The 22,554-nt window shown below is 43.2% G+C and overlaps 1 protein-coding gene across 1 annotated transcript in view; it reads right to left on the bottom strand.

Annotated features, from left to right (window-relative positions):
• LOC124722744 (ras GTPase-activating protein raskol) overlaps window positions 1–22,554 on the bottom strand; it is a 696,613-nt gene that overhangs the window by 661,366 nt on the left and 12,693 nt on the right. The window lies entirely within an intron of this gene.

The following is a 22,554-nucleotide window of genomic DNA, read 5'->3' as shown; positions in this document are numbered from 1 at the left end:
GATTCAAGCTACACTGCACACAACAGCAGGAGCCTAAGACATCAGTTAACAAGTTTCCTTCCCAGTCATCGTGTCTCTTTCCATTTCCGGTAAGTTCCTGTAGCGAGCGATAACAACCAAATGAGTGCTGCATGTGTCCCATAGGAGAGAGATGTACTGAGTAAGGCATAAGTTTAGTATTCCGTAGAAGTGGTATTCAAATTTCAAGTCAGCAATACTAATTTAAAGTTTTCTGTAGCTTTCCTTTTCCATTTCAGGTTGTAATGTCGCGTCCCGTTCCTTCTCCTATACGCTTCCAATTGAGCAAATGCCTCGCACCTAATGAACTCGCGTACACATTATAGTGACGAACTGCGTTCCGAGTAAGCTACTCAAGTCTTCCGCGGAGATGGAATAATCTTCACCCTAAATAAAAATCTTGCCACTGACATCGCTGGTAATCTCTGCCAAGAGAAAAAGTTGCTCCAAGGCGCAGAACGGTGCTTGCCAAACAAGGAATAGCAAGCTGCGTGCTTCTGCCTATCTGTTAGCCACACGTCTGGAATTCTTTGATTTGCTTAACAAATTAGAATGCCAATTGTGTGTGCCACTTGCAGAAAATGCTCTCTCGACGAATGATCACAGAGATCACGAAGGCCAGATTTGGTAGCTCCGCACGCAGAGGAATGTCATCGTCGCTCATCTTGCAGCTCAGGTACGCAGTGGGAAGCGCTTCGTTTCTACATCTAGACTATGCGACTCACTGAAATGCGTCGCAGAGAGAACTTTTTATTATACCGTGTATTCACGATCCTTCCCGTTCTATTTACCGATGGAGAATAAGTAGACTGATTGCTTGTAAGCCTGTGTGTGAGTTATTAATTGCAAAAATGAGTCTCCACGATACAATATGGGATTTTCCGGTCTGCCTTGATCCGACAACTTAATTACCCCACACTAGTTTCAGAGATAACTCGCCATCAGCACTAGGTTTTTAATTCTTTACTTTCAACATTCCTTACATGTCGCTTCTTTGATAACCTGTTGTGCCTTCCTCAAACAGCATTTAATATATTGGCTTCGATTAACTGGACCTGCCTCGAGAACACAAAATGTCAGCGACCTTCTCAGGGACAGAAAGCCGACCAAAAGACATGGTGGCCAGGCTAACTGTTACCATAACTCACAACTACAGATGACTGTTTATCTGCATTTATATGCATAAACATGTTTTCACAGCAGGAATCTAGTAAATCAAGACCAATATATGACTTTTGTACGAGGAATCCACGACAGGTTATCAAAGTAGCAACGTGTAAGGAACGTAAGAAGTTAAATAATAAAAGCCCATGATGATGGTGCGTTATCGCCGAAACTTGTTTCGGGTGAGTGAACGAAGTATTTGCCTCGAGGCAGACGCACAAACACTGTAGTGTTTTTCTGCAGACACACATCAAGGAGAAGTGTACAACTATTACCTAAGGGATACATTCGTGTGCAACTGAAAAATATTCATAGTTTCTGCCACGAAAAATGGTTCTACAAGTTTTTAAACAGGTTCTCGCGAGGTGAACGGCGTATTTCTTCCATTATTTGATACTCAATGTTTTTAACATTTCTGCCCCATAACCAGTTTATTGTAGATATTTCTCTATTACGCTTACCTTTTGGTTGCTATGGAAACTTGTAAATAAGAAGGGAGGTGCGTAAAGCAGTGTGCTCTGTCTCACGCCACACGCTTCAGGCATTTCCTACCATGCTGCCTGCCAATGCTAGGGTACGCGCCACGTTGGGTCACGGTTTCTGCTTCTGAACGTCTGCAGAACAATTTATATCCTCGGAAAACAATCGCTGTCGCTTCCTAACGTAGTTCTCGTCATGTCTGCGTTGATGAACACTATAGTGGTTAAATCCGTTGACGCTGTCTACAGACAGACGGTGCAGGCTGGAGTGTCACGTGTTACTCTGAGCAGTGGCCCGTTACCCATCTTCGTATGCAGCAGCATTATTATACGTCGATATATTTATAATTGAGCATCTACGAGGTCCAACGTGTTGAGAAAGTCATAATACTTGTGCCGAGCGTCAAAATGTGTGCTGCTACTGTCACTGCCACGGAAGGGCTCCAGACGCCGAACATTGTCCGCCACGCTAGCATTAAGAAGCACGAAGACACGCGATTCCCTGCGCGCAGACGTTGCCCCTCAGTCCTAAATTATCTCCCCGCAGGTGTGACAAGCCTACTCTGGTCACGCAAGGCCATGTCGTTCACGTCAATGAAGCATTACGTTGTTCAAATGTAAATCGCGTTATACATCTTCGGGACTTGCTCAGCAGTCACGAGAACATCAGTATTCTCCGAACGACCGATTTGAACCGCGTTACGTCGCACCTTCCACTATCTAGGTCGCGGTGTTGTGTTTCAGATCGCTTTTATGCGTTCTGCTTGAAGCATATCGACTTAGCGCAGCTCTTATGTTGCAAATGTCGCATCGAAACATAACAGGACTTAGATGCTTCCCAAGACACTAGTACGAAGCTCACTATAATGATACAAGTGGAGGGCATGCGAGTGTTTGATCTTTATCGCACAAAAAAATGGCTCTGAACACTATGGGACTTAACTTCTAAGGTCACCAGTCCCCTAGAACTTAGAACTACTTAAACCTAACTAACCTAAGGACATCACACACATCCATGCCCGAGGCAGGATTCGAACCTGCGACCGTAGCGGTCGCGCGGTTCCAGACTGTAGCGCCTAGAACCGCTCGGCCACCCCGGCTGGCTTATCGCATACGTAATGTTGAATACAAGACGATTGTGTGCAAAATACACACACACACACACACACACACACACACACACACACAGCTATAAAATGTTTTTTTCTTATAGCAACATGTGTATTAAAATAAGGAAATATCAGTAAACCAACTGTAAAAATAATAAGTCGAAATTGAGTTGGTAGCTGATCACTTACAAATAACTGATGTCCCGTTCAGCCCGTCCGTACGTTAACATTGCTTCCCAGTCAATTTCATTACTTACGAAACCAGACAAGCTAAACCATTTGCACACGGGTTACTTTGTAGCCTAAAGTGTAAGCCAGGTCTCTATCTTCGTCAACGACTGTCCTCCTGTCAGGGTACAAAATAGACGCACTAATACTGGCACGCTAGACGCACCGCAAATTTGTGTGGCCTCCTGACCGAAGAGGTTCTCAGTAATTACACTATTGTTCTGAAGCGTTGCATGCCCTTGATTGCAATGATGTTCTTTTGTAATTTACACATCTTCACGCAGAAATACATATACAGGTATGGAGAGGGGTGGGGAGGTGACTTGCGATAATGCTAGCAGCTATGTGATCTCGGACTGCCTATTACTGCCTCAGAAAGTGCTCTGTGTTAAGTGAGGTTTTGCGTTCGCTAGTTCTGCACTGAAAGTATTGCTGCACTTTTTAAATTTTCGTCCTACTGTGCGTGTGTGCATTTACTGTCATGTTGAAAACTCATGACTTAACCCCTAAAAAGAAAAAGTGCATCGAGGTTTTACACAACGAAGACCTAAACAACATTGAAATTGTGAATAGATTAACCCGTTCGAGGACAGTTGTAAATCGAAATCTGCAGAAGCTGACGGCTAAAGAAAATATGGAAAATTTACCACAAATAGGGCGTTCACGCACTTCATCGTCCCAGGAGGACAGAATACTTCGTCTACTAAGACGGAAAAACAGGAGTGCTATTTTAGTTTAGCATGGCAAGAGGCAACGGGAGTTGATACCAGCTCTACAATGTTTGGAAAAAGACTGTGTTTAATGGGAATAAAGGCTAGAGTTGCCAAGAAGAAGCCATTTTTAACTGTTGCTACGAGGAAAATGTGTCTGGCATGGGCCACACTACACGTCAAGTGGACAAAAGAGCAGTGGAGAATTGTGGTATCTTTCAGATGAAAGCCGATTTTTCGTGATAAGTGACAGACCACAGATCGTCAGGCGTGAAACAAATTACAGTATGGATCCTAACTGCCTTGTGCGAACCATGAAACATACTCCATCGGTAATGGTACGAGGAGCAATGACTTATCAGGATGTTAGAAAGCTGTACTTTGTTCAGTGAACTGTGGCCAGTATGAAGTTGCCATTCGACGTCCTCTGATGTTCACTGCACATAACTCTTTCCTGTATGTGCAGTGGGTTTTCCGACAGGATCTGGCTCCATGCCACAGATGAAAAGGTGACATTTGTTTTTTTTTAATTTTTGTAATACAATTTCCAAGATTACTACTGTTACACATCATCCAAATCTATAATTTCAATTGTATATCAGATAACTTCTGTGGCCAGGAAATTGGCCAGACTTTAATCCAGTTGAGAAAAAAAAATGGTTCAAATGGCTCTGAGCACTATGGGACTTAACATCCGAGGTCATCAGTCCCGTAGAACTTAGAATACTTAAACCTAACTAACCTAGTGACATCACACACATCCATGCCCGAGGCAGGATTCGAACCTGCGACCGTAGCAGTCGCGCGATTCCGGACTGAAGCGCCCAGAACCGCTCGGCCACACCGGCCGGCCCCAGTTGAGAATTTGTGGCTACTTGTTGGGAAAGGGGTTCAGAAAAAGAAGTCCCTAACAAAACAGGAGCTGTTGGAGGTGACTGTAAAGCGTGGCACCACAAAATTGACATCAGTACCATTAGAAAACGGATCGACTCCATGTCTGACAGAGTGAAGGCTGTTGTAATAGCCAAGGGCGGGGGGGCGGGCAATAAAATACTTAGATCGTTTAAAGTATGACTACTGAATAATTCATTTGTGATACACTGTATTTTACACTATGACCAAATTAAATTGAAATATCATCAAATATTTAATATTTAATTTCAAAATCATCAGTATCGTGGCATGTCATTGTGCAGATATGTACGTATTGTTGACATATTTCCTAGAATTAAAATATTAGAAAAAATCTTCCCCTTCATTATAATGTTCCTTATCACTTGTAGAATATCCTTCTTTAATAAATATTTGAAATTTCGAAGACTTTATAGAAGTTCTGTACCAAAAGTCTCAAAATTCTATAGGAATGTTCAGTACCTTAGAACAGTGATGTATACGTCAATTTCTCATCGTGTTGGAGCTTGAGAATCCGACAGTGATTCTAATTCCGAGTATCGGCATGGAGTACACGTCAGAGATAATGGGGCTCCAAGTGACAGCCGCGGCTTGCGCCCGCGCGAGGCGCAGCAGCCGCGGTAAGCACCAGAGAGCCTGTACAGGGAGAGAGTGGCCAACCGGACGATACGGCGGCCATTTTTCTGCCAAACTGCGGGCGGGACTTTTAAATGGCCAGTAGTGGAGTAGTGGAGTACACACTCACCGAATCAGAAGCACAAGACAATATGGCGAAATCATTCGTTAAATGCCTTTGTTTATAAGAATAATGTGTTATAATAACTTTCACACAGCCAATTTACAGGTCTGTTTTCAAAATTAACTATGTATATTGCAAGTTGTTTTATATGCAGTAAAAAGCAAGAACGACTTACTTCGCATAGATAAGAGTACTTGGTTGGTTTACACAAGGCTCCTGTTTGATTTATGTCAGCCCTGTTGACTGCGACTTCCCACTGCTTTCGTCTTTCTTCATTGCGTGAAAATGCCAACATGCGTAATCGACCTTCGCTTCTATTGGAACAACCAAATGCAGCACATGCTGGCATCGTTTACTTACGTCTGCAGAACGAATTACAGATGTTAAAAACAATACTTTATAATTACTAACGTGTTTACTTCAAACATGTAGGCCTACCGACTTCATCACAAAACGCTTCATTATTTCAACTCGCAAACGCTAATTACGTACTAAAAACGATATACAACTAAATCGAACATGCATGCACAACGCATAAGTCTCTCAATAATTCAAATACCTTTTAATCGTTTCCAAAAGTCCTCTGAACTTCAATTCAACTCAAAAGCACGGCGAACATAGGAAGCGCGAGAGACGTTTGGCGCCATTTTTCTGCCAAAGCTAATCAACCAATCACGGGCATCTTCACCTATGGCCACTCTCTCCCTATACAGGCTCTCTAGGTAAGGAAGGGGTGGCGCCGCCCTCTGACGAGTGTTTACCGCTAATTACCGGAGCCCGTCTACTGCTAAACAGTCTCTCGCTAGTCGATGAAGCCTTCCATTGTGCGTCATTGTATAGTAGAGTTTCGACCTTGCCTGATCTACGTTCGTGGTTTGTATTGCTCGCAGAGTTGTTGTATATGTTTACGGGGACTTTGCGACTCTCTGGACTTGGTTTGATTATTCGTTCACTACGTAACCTCCACTGTCATTTATCTCCAGAACCATCTGCTTCGTTCCACCGGTCTCTACGTTGCTACCCGTGCGAGTTATCATAAACTGAGTTCAAGAGGATCCAGTATCTTTTTACGTTTGATTGACGGTAAGGTCGTTCGCCAATGCAAAACAGATGGTTAGACCCGCTGTAGTTTGCTATTCTGTACCTCTAGCTACTCATATATCCATAACACATTACCTTTCTCCCAAATAAAGGGATATAATCGCGCTAAGAGGTGGCGCATGGGTGTACCCGCGTAACTTGTTGCTGACCTGTATTGTTTAGTGACGTTAGGGAATGCTACACCGTTTCCATAGTGTTGGTGTGTTTCATTGGTGACTTAAATGTTGAGAACCCTTACGGGAAGACATGATTACACTTATATTTCAGTCTTGGGTGTTCACGATTCCTGTTATCACTGCAGTACTTGCTTTCACTATGTCACAAAAATGCTACGTATTTACATTAATTCAGTTATAGCTGATCGTGAAAAACATTTTCTTGGGTTTTCACGAGACACATCGAAATACTGGGGTAGGACCCACTTAATTCCTCGACATTCTGTGTCCAGAGAGTGTTGTGGAAATCCCATCTGAGCTCCCACCACTCGTGAGAGTGGTTCAGCTCTCGATGGCGGGTTGGTTTTCCGGAAATAGTGTAAGATGGGCATTTTCAAAATTGAAAATGCAGTGATACGGGTTTAGAGCCATTTTCATTGAATTATCCATGTGTCTGCAACAGAAAGCCGCAAATTGTACAACTCAGCTTGCAGGGGTTTCCCCTTTCTCTTCATTTTGGTTCCCTTCATCTTTTGGATCTGCAGCTCTTGTCTTTCTTTCCGTGTTTGCAGTTATGTTATTGGATATAGGTTCCGACTTTTATGTAAAAACACTGTTTTTTCTTGTTGCCCAAACGTGTTTCGGCACATCTGTGCCATCATCAGTGGGTTTTGTTTATTGACAACTGTAAAAAGTGAACATATTTTAGGTATTAACTGATCTCACAAAGTGAGGCCTAAAGAAAGTTTTTGTTCGTTTTCTTCTTACCGTCAGTTTACATTATATGGTTTTGCAGGACCATCTGTATGGTGTCCAGTGCTGATAGTTTGCCATCTGAAAGCCAAACGATATAATATGAATTTCTTCGGCGAGTTAACACATCCTTTGATTTTTAAAAACCGTTATTTTGGTGTGGAAAAATGTTTTACATATATATTCGTTATCACTCACGGTTTTTTTTGTGACTGATCCTTCTTCTTTTGCGTTCTGAGGGCACTGCACATAAATATTTATGTACTTGGTGTAATTTCGTTTTTACTTGAATTTATCTGTGGGTGTCTCATGTGTTCTGAGTTATCTCTGTGTTGTGTTGTCTGTCCTGTATCCTATTTAAAATTCTTGTTTCTTCAATATGTTGAGCCGGCCGGTGTGGCGAGCGGTTCTAGGCGCTTCAGTCTGGAACCGCGCGACCGCTCCGGTCGCAGGTTCGAATCCTGCCTCGGGCATGGATGTGTGTGATGTCATTATGTTAGCTAGGTTTAAGTAGTTCTAAGTTGTATGGGACTGATGACCTCAGAGCCATTTGAACCATTTTCAATATGTTGCCTATTCTGTGGACAATTTTGTCATTGTAGCTGAGTATGTACCATTTAGCCCTCAAAGAACATGACTTCCAGAAAACGTTTAACCAGTGGCAGAAGGGCTGGGACCGGTGTGTACGTGCGGATGCGAACTACTTCGAGGGTGATGGCGGCCATTAGTCCAAAAGTAAAGTTTTCAACAGATGGCAGCACCAGTCCCGAAAATTTTGGATAGCACCTCGTATCCTGTTACTTTCGTCTCCTCAGAGTATACGTACAATATGTAAAATTTCGTCTTGCTGGTGTTACAGCTTTAATGGGCAGCACAAAGTTTTAGGAAGGAGGGGGTGGTGTGCAGCGCTGAGCGACAGGAGGCAGGAGGTAGAGACGTAGGTGAGCGGACAGGCTGCGAGATGAGGTCAGTTCATAATGAGCAATATCCCCTGCCTGGCGCGCTGCGGCACACATCCCACCACCGGTCTTTACTTTCTCACCAGCTCCCGCCGAGCTACTCTAAACGTTTATTTTCGTTTGTCCACATCGTTCGACGAAATTCACGATATTGCTCTCTCTGCGAGAAAAAGGAACTTAGCATATTCGTCTCGGCCAGAGACCTCAAAGCGTCGATCTATGAAACTGACGGTCAACGGTTTTCTCTACAAATTTACCTTTCTGTCTTCAGTTTATGATCGTCGCAAGTCGATTGCTCACCCCTGGCGTCAAGTTCGAGGGATATTCTATCAGCTATCAGCTATACTTACTATGAAATGAAACAAACGCATAACAGAAATATTACTCCTAACAATAGAGAAACGACTTCTCGGTATGACGACGTTACAGTACGTTAGGTGCAGAATAAAGGCGTAGTGCGTTGTAAAGGAAAGGAGGTGGTTGCTGAGCAGCAGGCAGCGAGTTACACAAGACCCGACGGAGGCCGGTCAGAGAGGTCATTGCTCTCTCCAGAAACGCTCATTGTGTGGTCGCTTCCATGGCAATTACGGAAAATTCCTCCTTTTGTGTCAAACGAATGCGATTCTGGCGCGCATCTAAGGAGAGTCTAATGGCTAAACGACAAAATTTGGCAGCGGCGCCACTTGAAAGCGGGGGTAACGAGCCTAGCGTGTGGTAGGCCCTGACATGCCCTATTACGGGAACAGGCGCCACTCGTTACGTGGAACGCCGCCAGCACTAGCGACCCCTACCTCACTACCACACACATTTTCCACTACTCCTGCGCATACTTCACGACAAATTTCTGTTGTAAATATAAAGAGTGGCGATCGTTCGGCTACAGTGTCATTTATCGTGACTACATCACCTCCCGTACTCATCCACTTCAGGATTCTAACCGATATGCTCATCGCAAAACCTGTTATCTGGATGTTGAAAACTGGAAAACGAGTTGTTGATGATGACTCTGAGCACTATGGGACTTAACATCTGAGGTCATCAGTCCCCTAGAACTTAGAACTACTTAAACCTAACTAACCTAAGGACATCACAAACATCCATGCCCGAGGCATTCGAACCTGCGACCGTAGCGGTCGCGCGGTTCGAGACTGTAGCGCCTAGAACCGCTCGGCCACTCCGGCCGGCAAAACGAGTTGTTCGGTAGAAGCTTCTGTCGAATATTTCTTTCTATTTACCTACTTAAACTTTATAATAGGATGTATAAGTATTTTGAGTGCATAGTTGCCTGATAAACCTACCCAGTATATACTTTGTGAAACATTTCCTTGTTCTTCTTTACCGCTCTCGTGTAAGTGCCATGATGTTGCTTCTTACACTCGGCTCACACGATCTTCGAAACTTGTCCAAAACCGCTCTTACCGCCGGTACATTGACTAAGTAACTACGCAACTTGCAGAAAGTCTGTGGTTGTCTCTTGGCTACCCCTCACAACCCGTCAGTGAGCATTCAAATACAATCAGCGGCAAATAAACTGATGAGCCAAACAATTATGGCTACCTGATTAACGATGTATTGGCAAACCTTTGGGGCGCAATACAGTAGTGTTGCTACAAGAGTTCAGGTGGCGTCTGCACCACTGTCACATTTCCCTCTCCCCTCTAGGGTGTTGTGCACTGCTGCTGGTTTTCCCCCTCCTCCCCACATTCCTCTGATATAGGCCAACTGCCCTATGAATAAAATCGCAGGAAATTTTAAATTAGCCTGATTTTCCAATGAAGCCCAGTTCTCCTACATGTAAATTACCAAGAAACTCAAGATGGTGCATTGTCCTATTGGTTGAAGATATTAGATGACTGACCAAGGAATACTGGCACAGCTCTATGACATCAGAATAAAAGATGGCTGAACGGGGAATACTGGCAAAGAATCGAAGAGAGTGACCTGGTGGTACGAGAACAGTCTATATGACATCAAAATCCGAGATGGCGACCTGGAGATATGAGAACACACTACGTGGTTGTCAGGTCACTTAATTCCAAACTGGTGGACCTAGGGAAAAAGAGTACAGCCTGCAGGGTTGTCAGATCACTAATGCTGAGTTTAAAATGGTGGGAAATTCATAAATCATTGGTGTTCCCCCACTCCTATGACGTTACGGTTCACTTGTAATATGTATAAACAATTTCCCCCACTCTTACGATGTCACCGTTTAAATAAATATCACTGCACATTTGATTCACAGCAACTGACTTTTCCAAATTTTAAAACTGTATAACACGTATGGTTGTCAAATACTAGTCACTGTCATGTGTAGAAGGTTACGGCGGGGTCAAGGATTTTCTCTGCCTCGTGATGGCTGGGTGTTGTGTGCTGTCCTTAGGTTAGTTAGGTTTAAGTAGTTCTACGTTCTAGGGGACTGATGACCATAGATGTTAAGTCCCATAGTGCTCAGAGCCATTTGAACCATTTTGTAGAAGGTTAGGACTGAGAAAGATATGCACTTGCATCTTTATTATTTCAACAAACACCATGCCAGGGAGAGCAACCTTCTGTAATCACGAAGTTTTGCCAGCTGTGTAAGGTCACACACCATGCTAGAGTGTTGCGCCATTCATAGCTTGGCAGTATCCCTCTCTCCGCCGTTCGGTCTAACGCGCGGCTTTCCGGATTGGGAAGGAGCGCCTGGTCCTCGGCACGAATCCACCCGGCAGACTTGTGTCGAGGTCCGAGGTCCGGTGAGCCGCCAAGTCTGTGGATGGTTTTTAGGCGGTTTTCCATCTGCCTCAGCGAATGTGGGCTATTCCCCTTATTCCACCTCAGCTACACTATGTCGGCGATTGCTGCGCAAACAAGTTCTCCACGTACGCTTACACCACCATTACTCTACCACATAGGGGTTACACTCGTCTGGTGTGAGACGTTCCCTGGCGGGGGGCGTCTACCAGAGGCCGAACACCACAATAACCCTGAAAGAGTGGTTCGGTGTGGGGCGGCGGAGGGGTGAAGTGGGCTGCGGTAGTCGTCGTGGGGTTGTGGACCACTGCGGCTGCGGCGGGGATGGAGGCTCTTCGTCGTTTCTGGGCCACCAGTTAACATACAATACAATCCCTCTCTCCACAGACGAATTGTGTGGTTCAGCTATTCACATTCTACACACTTTTTGTCTCTTCAAATAATTAACTATGTCCAACAACAGATGAAAAATGCATCAATTGAACTGTTAAGTTTCATCTCATGTAAAATGTGTGAAGTTCTATCATCATAACAAAAATTTAGACAGTAAAGTTGCACTGTAGGTGTAGTTTTGTGCTTTAGCATCTATTATGCAGTGGATGTCTGATATAGGTTGTTCCCAGAGTTTTTTCCATAAAGCTAAAAAACGTGTTTCATTTTTGAAAGTTGGCAGTTTCTTATTCATTCGCCTACCCCGAAACAGATGCCCACTTCCTGACTGCTCATGCCTCCTCCATGTACAGTTTGACAACCATACATGTTGCACAGTTGTAAAGTTAGGAAAATCAGCTATTGAGTTTCAAGCTTGTGGTGACAACAGTTTAAAGTACGACAGTGGAGGGGTAGGGATAGGCAGGGCGGAAATTGTTTCAACATGGAACAAGTGACCTTAAGCTTATGGCAAACGAACTGCAACGTCATAGGACTAGGGAACACCAATGACTTTTGAATTTCCCATCACTTTAAACTTATAATAAGTGATCTGACAACCATGCAGGCTCTCCTCATGTACCTACATCCGCCATCTTAGGTTTAAATGACATGGCTACCATGTAGACTGTCCTCATATCTCCAGGTGCCATCTTGGATTGCCCTCCTCGATTCAGACATCATTCAGACTCTCCTCGTGTATACAGGTCGCCATCTTTCATTCTGACTTCAGGGAGCTGCAGAGCCCCAAGTTGAACAATGTTATTTGAATGGTGTGCTCTGAAACACTAGTGCTTCCACCAGCATTGTATTCTCCCATCGGATCTGTCACAGAACATCACCAATCCTGTTTTACAGAGATGGCAAGCCTCCAATCTCCACATTCTACGATGAGGCGTTGTTGTCGAACATGCCATCACAATGGTATCAGACAGCATTCAGTCCCACGATGGGCAGTGGTAATAATGTTTTGGCTCAGGAGTGTATATTCCCAATGAAGTTTATATACCATTTTTTATATCTAAAATCGTTGGAAAACTGAGGCAATTACATCTACTTTTCTAAGAACTTGTTACTGCCCAGTATTTGTTAAGATTTATGCAACATTTTCTGAATAAAGTTATCTGGATATTCAGATATGAAAGTAGATTCCTGGTTTGAGTAGTGACATAATAACTGCGAACTTTTAGTCATTATTAAGTTAGTAATAGCGTGAGATGCCGGCTGTATTATAAAGCGACAGGATTTTCCTGGACAGTCATTTTGGATCGCCATATTGTATTATGAGACCACAGAATTGTGCTGGTATTTCTGGTCAGCCATCTTGTATTTTCAACCAATGGAATAATACACCATCTTAGGTTTCCTACCAATTTACACTTAGAAGAAATAAATGGTTCAAATGGCTCTGAGCACTATGCGACTTAACTGCTGTGGTCATCAGTCGCCTAGAACTTAGAACTAATTAAACCTAACTAACCTAAGGACATCACACACATCCATGCCCGAGGCAGGATTCGAGCCTGCGACCGTAGCGGTCGTTCGGCTCCAGACTGTAGCGCCTAGAACCGCACGGCCACTCCGGCCGGCACTTAGAAGAACTGAGATAGGTGTGCCATCTTGGATTGCATTATTTTATACGCAAGGCGATTGTGCTATTTTTTAATTACTAGGAATTTTATTTCTAATTTCTCACCAATTTTCGAATTTTCCATCATTTTATACATAGGGAAATTGGCCTTTGTCATAGGGGTTTGGGGAGGAGGGGCAGAAACTGGCAACAGCACAATGTCACAGTGGAGACAGGGAGGGGAAAATCTGGCAACAATGCAGGCTTCACTGTAACTCTCCTAGCTACACTACTCAATACAGCAGTGATTCTGCATGGCACGAATTCTACAAATTCTTGGAAGATATGTGGTACCAGATGTCTATGCACTGATCATGCAATTTCTGTGAACTTCGGCCGATGGTTAGTGGGCATAGAACTGACACTTGATGGCGTCCCAGATGTTTTCTGTCAGGTTCAGATCAGGTGAATTTGGTGGCTTAGACATCAACAAAAGTTCACTATCATGATGGATAAACCCGTGTAACATGATTATGGTCATGCCATCGCCATTGGTTAAGTCAGAGCATAAAAGTATGCAGATGTTCTACAATAATATCATCGTAGACCACAGCTATCTTAGTGCCTTCAAATACTGCCACACGTCCTACGAACGCCCAGTTTAATGTCCTCCATAGTATAACAATGCCCTCAGTAGCATGCCTCTGTGGCTTGTTGCATGTTTTGTGCAGAAGTTTGTGCGGATGATGGCATATCTGCACATATCCATATCCCTGTCGTAACAAGAAACGTATTTCATGGTATGACGTGACATGTTTCGACTACCCTACGGTTCAATCTCGATGCCCACATCATTGGGGATACATAGGGATCGTCTTCTGCAGAGCCCCAAGTTGAGCAATGTCAGTTGATTGGTGTGCTCCGAAACACTAGTGCATCAACTGGCAGTGTATTCTCCCGTAAGATCTGCCACACAGTGTCACCAATCCTGCTTTATAGAGAGGCCAAGCCTACAACCTCCAGATTCTACGATGAGGCCTTGTCACGACGGCACCAGACAGCGTTCAGTCTAGGGATGGCCAGTCGTAATAATGTTTGGGCACTGGTTTCACTAGTGCCATACTAACTGAGAACTTTTAATCACTTTCATGTTAGTAATAGCGTGATATGCCGACTCTATTATAAAATGACAGAATTTAGTGGGTAGCAAGTGTAACGGCCCATGTTACAGATGATGTGGAACTGTTCAGTTTCATATGAAGAGTCTTATAACTTTGAAACATCCTATGTGTTTTTGTAAAGATGTCCTATATAACTGATTTGAACAGTGTGGTGTTTATTATTATTTCACATCTCCATCTAGTTTTACACACCAAAAACCACAATTCGTGTCCAGTGGGGATTCATAGTAAGTAGTATTAGTCGCCCATCTGTTCCGTTTATGAAAGATGCTATACTGTATAAACGAGACATTTTACAACTTTACTGTGGTATTAAAAATCCGATACCACCCTCACCGGCGTCTCACAGTTTGCAGTCTAAATGCACTTTCCGACAGACGCCGATAGGGGCCGTGTGAAGTCCTGGTGGATCAATAGCCTTCAGAGACTCCGACTACGAGCGCCCTCTGTTGCCGCGATATACACTGATGGAAAAAGTCACAACACGGAGGAGGAGTTGTGAGACATGAACTAAAGTTGGTGTGTTTCTACATCTGAAAGATGACGTCTATTCCGCTTAGAGGGCTACATGCATTAATGAAAATACATAGAGTTATACGGCTATAAAACGTTGAATTACCATTGAGTGGAAACCCCTTTCTGTTGGAGAATCACAACTGGAGAAACCAGTGCACGTCTTACTTTATATAATGGAGGCTCCACACACTTCTGACTGCATGATGTCATTATTAGTGCTTTGTATACATCTTGTAGGTCTGAAGATGACCACAGTAGTGGTCGAAACCGGTCACCTTATAAAATAAATCGTGATCAAGACTGTTTTTTATAGTAATTATTTACAAGACATTGATCACTGCTGTTCCCGTAATGCATTCAAAAGTAATTCAATTATTGCCTAGTCAGGTATTGGGAGATTACAAGAAGTTTAGAGGGTTACGCATTAAAATTATGAAACTTAATACCAAAATATCTTTTAACAAACAATGCCTGATGAATAATGTGATTCCTAATTATGTAAAAATTAGTTTTAATACCAGATCAAATATAGAAAAGTTTCTTAAAAAAAAAAAATATTGCTTTTATGCTTTTAGACTGCTAATTCACATCGTTTTATTTTATTATTGGCAATGGCTCATAATTTAATAATTTTATAATTTTAAATTCTTTCAATTTTATTTGCTTATATGACTGGTATGTAACTTGAAGAATAGCAATGCCTTATAAATAAAAAAAATGGCACTGGTAATCTACATACTAACTTCATAGATAATATTTCATATATACGGTCAACTACTTCGTAGCGTATTTGTGCAGCATGAGTTATATATATCAGCTACAGATTATTGTAGCTTACTCTTTTCGTTTCAATAAAGACAAGTTGCTGCTCAATAATACATCGTCTGACGCCACAGTCTTTTCCATTCCACTTTGCAACAACTTCATTGGAAAGAAGCCTGCTGCCACATCTTTGCATTGGCGTTTGTCCTCACCATGGCAACCACTAGTTCAACTATCGACTCTACAACAACTTCAGTGGAAAAAGCTTGCTCCTTCGTCTTTGCAACGGCGTCTAACTTCACCATAGCAACCAGTGGTTCCAAATGGTTCACTGACAGGCCACGAGAGGGCAACCCATGTACTGCCAAACTGAAGTTCATTTTCCTACATTTTTAAATATTTTTAACGCTTTTTAATTGACAATAGCTGTTAAATAAGCTAAGTTTAATGTATATTTATTTCTAATTCTTGACAATGTTCTTTTAACTAAGAAATTTTAAATTGTAATTCGACTTATAACTCATTGGTTAATAATGACATCATGCAGTCAGAAGTGGGTGGAGCCTCCATTATATAAAGTAAGACGTGCACTGGTTTCTCCAGTTGTGATTCTCCAACAGAAAGGGGTTTCCACTCAATGGTAATTCAACGTTTGATAGCCGTATAACTCTATGTATTTTCATTAATGCATGTAGCCCTCTAATTAGTGCTTTCTATACATCTTGTAGGTCTGAAGATGACCACAGTAGTGGTCGAAACCGCTCACCTTATAAAATAAATCGTGATCAAGACTGTTTTTTATAGTAATTATTTACAAGACATTGATCACTGCTGTTCCCGTAATGCATTCAAATGTTACAAATTCGTTACTTCAAGGACAGCTCCGGGCCAGACGGCCTGTAGCGTGCATTCCACTCACTCCAAACCACCGCCATTGCGACTTCATTGGTGTCGAGGAAGAGCTCATTGGAGGGCAGGGTGGAGGTCTGTTGTGTTTTCTGGTGAAAGCTGGTTCCGCTTCCGTGGCAGTCATAGCCGTGTGTTGACGTGAAGGAGGCCAGATGCGGGCCTGCAACCAACCTGTCTGCGTGCTAGGCACACTGGACCAACAACTGGAGTTACGGTCCGGGGTGCGATCTCGTATGACAGCAGGAGCATCACGTGGTTATCCCACGCACCCTGACTGCAAATTTGTACGTCAGTCTCGTGATTCGACCTGTTGTGCTGCCATTTATGAACAGCATTTCAAGGGTGTTTTCCAACAGGATAACGCTCGCCCACGTACCGCTGTTGTAACCCAACATGCTCTATAGAGCGTTGACATGTTACCCTGACATCCTCAATCACCAGATCTGTCTCCAATAGAACAAATGTGGGACATCATCGGACGACAATTCCAGCGTCATCCACAACCAGCATTAACCGTCCCTGAGTTGTCCGACCAAGTGCAACAGGCACAGAACTCCATCTGACAAACTGACATCCGGCAGCTGTACAACACAATACACGCACGTTTGCATGCTTGCATTCAACGTTCTGGCTGTTACACCGGTTATTAATGTACCAGCATTTCACATTCGCAATGGCTTATCTCGCGCTTACGTTAACCTGTGATTTAGCAATGTTAACCACTTGAATATGTTACCTAGAAAAATTTATTCCCGAAATTTTATTACTCTACATCAACTATTTTTTTGGTGTTGCGATTTTTTCCGACAGTGTAGGATGGCCAGCGGCAGCTACACAGCCCAATCTGAGCCGTTGTCTTCGGACGTAGTCAACCTTCGACAGTTCGCTCGTGCAATAGCTGCGGGAACCTCACACAGCACGACGCCTCTAATTTTCTTCTTGTAATAATGGACTTTATTGCTGTTTGTTCTTCTGTGAAATTTCTTCGGAACGCTTGGAGAAAGCTATAAGTTAAGTAAAACTTGCGTTTACTGCATTTACGTGTTAGCTTATCATTTCTGCTCCCCTAAGGCGACAGCTGGTGCACCACTCTGCAGCCCACCTCTCCTTACCCTTGTGTACGATATAGTACACAACATTTTCTGTCGTGTTTATTCATCGAAATGTATGTGGGAGGTATTAATCTATTTCTCGATTATTGCTAGAAGATGGTTTCTTAAAAATTTTAAGATCAGCTCTCTTGGCTGTGCACAAATGATATGCTTTTGTCCTCCGCTTCCAATCACTTTGACTTTCCTGAGGATATCTGTGATGCTGTGGGAGTACAGTTCTTAGTAAACACATCAGTGTCCACTTGTGTAGTTATTTTGTAAAACTTCTGAGATTAGAGTTTAATTTCTGTCTAAGTAGAGCACATTAGAGATAGAGAAAGAGAAAAAAAAGCTCTTTTCACAGCTTCCTTTAGATAACCATTCAAAAATTCACCTTAAGTAACTTGCAGGAAACAATGGAAAATCTTAGTTTGGATGGCTGGACGTGACACTGAACACCTCTCATCTTCTTATACGGACAGTAATAAAAATGAGTGATTAGCTATGAGGAAAGAGTGGAAGCTACCATAATCTACATCCCTATAACCGTCTTCTCCTCTCTGTCCTTACCTCTCGTGTGTAGACAGTCTATAGCGATGTACTATTACCATATAACCATGCCGAGGTACTCGAATGCGGCCGTATAGACAGCGCAACATATGTCTGTGCCTCAAATACTCTACCTATAGTGTGTAACAACCCGCTCTTATTTCTCTTTCATAGGGGCCATGCAGAGAACATACGAAACATTTTGAGTGATTATACAAAACATTAAACAGAGCGAGGTGTCGCAGTCGTTAGGACTCTGGACTCTAGAGTAGCGGCATTCAAACCCTTGTCTGGCCATCGGGTTTAAGTTGATCTCAGCTTATCTACAGTGATAAGGGTTAATGTCAAAATGGTTTCTGTGGTGTCACCGCCAGACACCACACTTGCTAGGTGGTAGCCTTTAAATCGGCCGCGGTCCATTAGTATACGTCGGACCCGCGTGTCGCCACTATCAGTGATTGCAGACCGAGCGCCACCACACGGCAGGTCTAGAGAGACTTACTAGCACTCGCCCCAGTTGTACAGCCGACTTTGCCAGAGATGGATTACTGACAATTACGCTCTCATTTGCCGAGACGATAGTTAGCATAGCCTTCAGCTACGTCATTTGCTACGACCTAGGAAGGCGCCATAGCATTTGATATTGACATTATAACCTGTACCGTCAAGAGCGATGTACACCAATTGTGGATGTATTATATCAACTACGTACTTTATTTGCTACTATTAATTCCCTTAACTGTTCCAGACCTCGCGCCAGTCAGCGTATAATTAAACGCGTGCATTTCGGCCTCCTCTAGCAACACAGTGTTGGCTCTTCTGCCAACACTTCAGTTTCTCTGTAAAGGACACGGTTGACATCCTCTCCCTGGTCGAGCTTATGCTCCGTCTCCAACGACCGTGACGTTTCTTCTGTTTGATTTCAAACACAAGTATGTCCTTTCTGGTGTTAACAGGTGTTCCAAACGGATCTGCAGATCAAGATCAGCTTGGGTACCTGGACTTATCTACGATCCTTCGTGGTACCTCATTCGTGTTCTATGCGACCCAGTTTACCTAGGCGGTGCCAGTACGGTAAACAGACGCAGGTCCCGAGGTGAGATGAGACTTTCCAGAGCATTTTCGAGCAGCGCGCCATTAATTCGAGGCTGTTATAGCACTAATTAAGCGAATCGTGATGAGAGAGCACCGGTCAGTGGTTTGTTCCCGGCGCGGCCTCAGAGGCGGGATCCAGGTGAAGTCAGCCTTGACTGGGAATTAGAGGCTAGCCCGTCTGCAGTTGTGCACGCCCCACTACCTCACGTAATGGACGCGGCGCTCTCGCCGCCCTATTGTCTCGGGACGCAGCTGCAGGCGGCGAAATTTTGTGCTCCTGCTTCCCAGTGCTCCTACAACTTTGGGCTGACACAGGCCGAGCGACTTGCTCTATGAGAACACGATAGCATGTCACACACACAGGCGACGGGACTGTTCAACGATCACAAGTTCTGCTAAATAATTGAAGAAATGTTGGAAAGAGAGAAAATTTTAGTTACTGGGAAATAATCAGGAAGGTAGGCCGGCTGAGTTCAGTTTTGGGTCTACTCCTATTCATTAAATACTGACGAACGAAAGCAACTTTCGCATAATGTACCACTGCCAAGTAACATAGCTCGATGGAACCTGCACTGTGAATAAAAAAAAAAACTGCTACTTTAGAGAAGGCTACTGAAAGAAATACGCAATGAGGCGTTCCATTTCTCCAGCAGCGCTGTTTACAATTGCTGGATGGTCGTGCAATACGTCTCCCCAACGACTTCCACACACGTTCCGTGGAATTCAAGTCAGAGGAACTGTTAAATATCCTCCGTTCCAAGAGCTCCTACGCTATTCGATGCAGTCGTGCCTTGTCATCGAAGTGGTATCACATTTCCACAGCCTTTGAGACACGGCAGAACTGCAGAAATTAAACAGTAGCAATGTTAGGATTGCTATAGCATATATCCAAACGGTGGCCGAAGTGCTGCAGTGTTCAAGTCTGTAGATCCATATTTGGAAGAAGTGGGGCAAAATACTCGTCTGGTCAGTAAGATTCGGTTTTAGATGACATCGCTAAATCAGTTCAGGTGACTGCTAATGCGAAGGTATAGAAGAGGTGAAAACTGCAGAGCCACACAGAAATTACAATATGCTGAACAGGTTCTCGACGATGTTGAACGTAGTAAACGTGAGACTTTTACAGCAGTACTATTCAGAACGTAAATTTTCACTGACAAATAAATGGGCAACATTTTCATCGTTATCAATGAAATCCTCTAAGGATCAGACAGAGCCGGACTACGCTCGACTTACAATCGCGCAGACAGTAACTAGTGGGTACTAATACTGTGTATCTCGTAAGACTGACCGAGAGATGCCTCTTAGTGGTAAGAACGCTGGGAGGAGCGGGGTTCAACTGACTCCCCTTCTGATTTCGTCTCTGTATGTTCTTAAATTAGGAAACTTGGGGTGACTGTTGAAAGTACAGCTTCGCGCCAGTTGCAAGTTGGCTGCTGATGTGGTGTCCCTGGAGCAGCTCGCTCCTTCATTAAGTGTTCTCAATTCGCGTCGATTCGAGATGGCGACAATACAGCAACAAACGGCGTTTACCTTCTCCGTTTAAACAGGTGCAGTTCAGTTGCCACTTTGTAGCCCGACTACGGCACAGCACCTCATATAGCTGCAAACATTTCACGTTGGCACCAGCAAGTTCAGGACACTCGTCGTTTATGTAATGGAAATACCGCCTGCTCGTTCGAGATGTACAACGCATTCAACAGTGTTCTGCGTGCAACCCAGAAAAATCAACTGTTCGTGACAGAGGAGACTTAGCCATTTCTCATGAATCTGTCTGGTGTGTTTTTCGGCAACATTTCTGTTCTAAAACGTACGGGATGCGCAGAATTCGTTCGCTAAAAGCGCTTCACGATCATAACAAACAATAGGACGTAGCGTTTCGTGAATTTAATCTGAGACATGGAAGGTAAATATTTACATCCACGTTCAGTGTGTAGATTACGTTCCATTTAATGTGAAAGTGAACCACCATAACGAAGGAATGTGGGGAAAACAGAAATCATCATAGTCGAGCACGAGAGGGACTTTCCAAATTCTGCGATTATTAAAAGATTATTAGAAATTAGGTATTACATATCATTAGATAGCGTAGGTTAAGATTTTCTGTACGTCAAGGAAAGCTCTGTTGGACAATGCGGTTAACTGGAGCAGTTCAGCTGTGACTGCTCTGGACGTAACCCTTTGAGTTTGGCGACACCAGGACGCATTACACATAAGAAGTGTAATTACAAACTCTACGTAGTTTTAACTTTGTCTCATATAAATAATTTATAATGCTTCTCTTGAAGTAGATCAGTAACAGATTATTCCGGAGTTTATGTAACTAAAGGGACGTTATTATATAACTACGGTATACCTTTCTTTTTTATGTAGTACTAGCTGCACTGCCCGGCGTTGGCCGGGATGTGCAATGCCTGCCACAGAAAGTGATTGACCCTGTGCCTTGCTGATGCTCATATCTTATGCATACCGCATGGGAAACTGCAATCGCTTTAAATGGAAGGGCATATTTAAATCACTGGGTATCATCGGAATGCGAGGAATGAATACTACTTCACCTGCGGCATACACCTTGATGATGGTGACCTGTGTTAAGTTCGGCAATAGGTTGTTCACGGCCAGCCTTTTTCTAATACATATGTAACAACGACAACTAATCAACAAATAAGAGTTTTAAATTACGTTTCTGCCAGATTCTCGAGACTTCAATCGTCTCGCGATTAAGTGACGTGTGATGGTACTGTCTCCCAAGAGGAGTATTGCCAGTGTAATATATTCTCGCGATAGGAATTACAGTCAGTTTACCACGATATATTTAGTTTGTTAGGCACTTTGCTTTTCATTAATTTTGTTCATTGTTTCATCAGAATGCAGAAATTTGAAGTAAATCGTCCAAGAACTTTAAATAGGTCAAGTACTTTTCGAGAAGTTTGGTAACAACATTTCTCCTTTAGGTATTATATATATATATATATATATATATATATATATATATATATATATATATATATTGTGTGTGTGTGTGTGTGTGTGTGTGTGTGTGTGTGTGTGTGTGTCCGACGAAATGTCCATTAGGCGAACGTGTAGAAATATGAAGTAAATCGGCCAACAACTTTTAGAGATGTTTGTAACAACTTTTCCCCTTTATATATCACATACATATGGAAAAACTGGTAGAAGCCGACCTCGGGGAAGATCAGTTTGGGTTCCGTAGAAATGTTGGAACACGCGAGGCAATACTGATCCTACGACTTATCTTAGAAGACAGGTTAAGGAAAGGCAAACCTACGTTTCTAGCATTTGTAGACTTAGAGAAAGCTTTTGACAATGTTGACTGGAATACTCTCTTTCAAATTCTGAAGGTAGTACGTGTAAAATACAAGGAGCGAAAG

Source organism: Schistocerca piceifrons, chromosome X, assembly GCF_021461385.2.
Source record: "Schistocerca piceifrons isolate TAMUIC-IGC-003096 chromosome X, iqSchPice1.1, whole genome shotgun sequence".
NCBI lineage: Eukaryota > Metazoa > Arthropoda > Insecta > Orthoptera > Acrididae > Schistocerca > Schistocerca piceifrons.
This window is presented reverse-complemented; position numbering and strand designations above follow the sequence as displayed.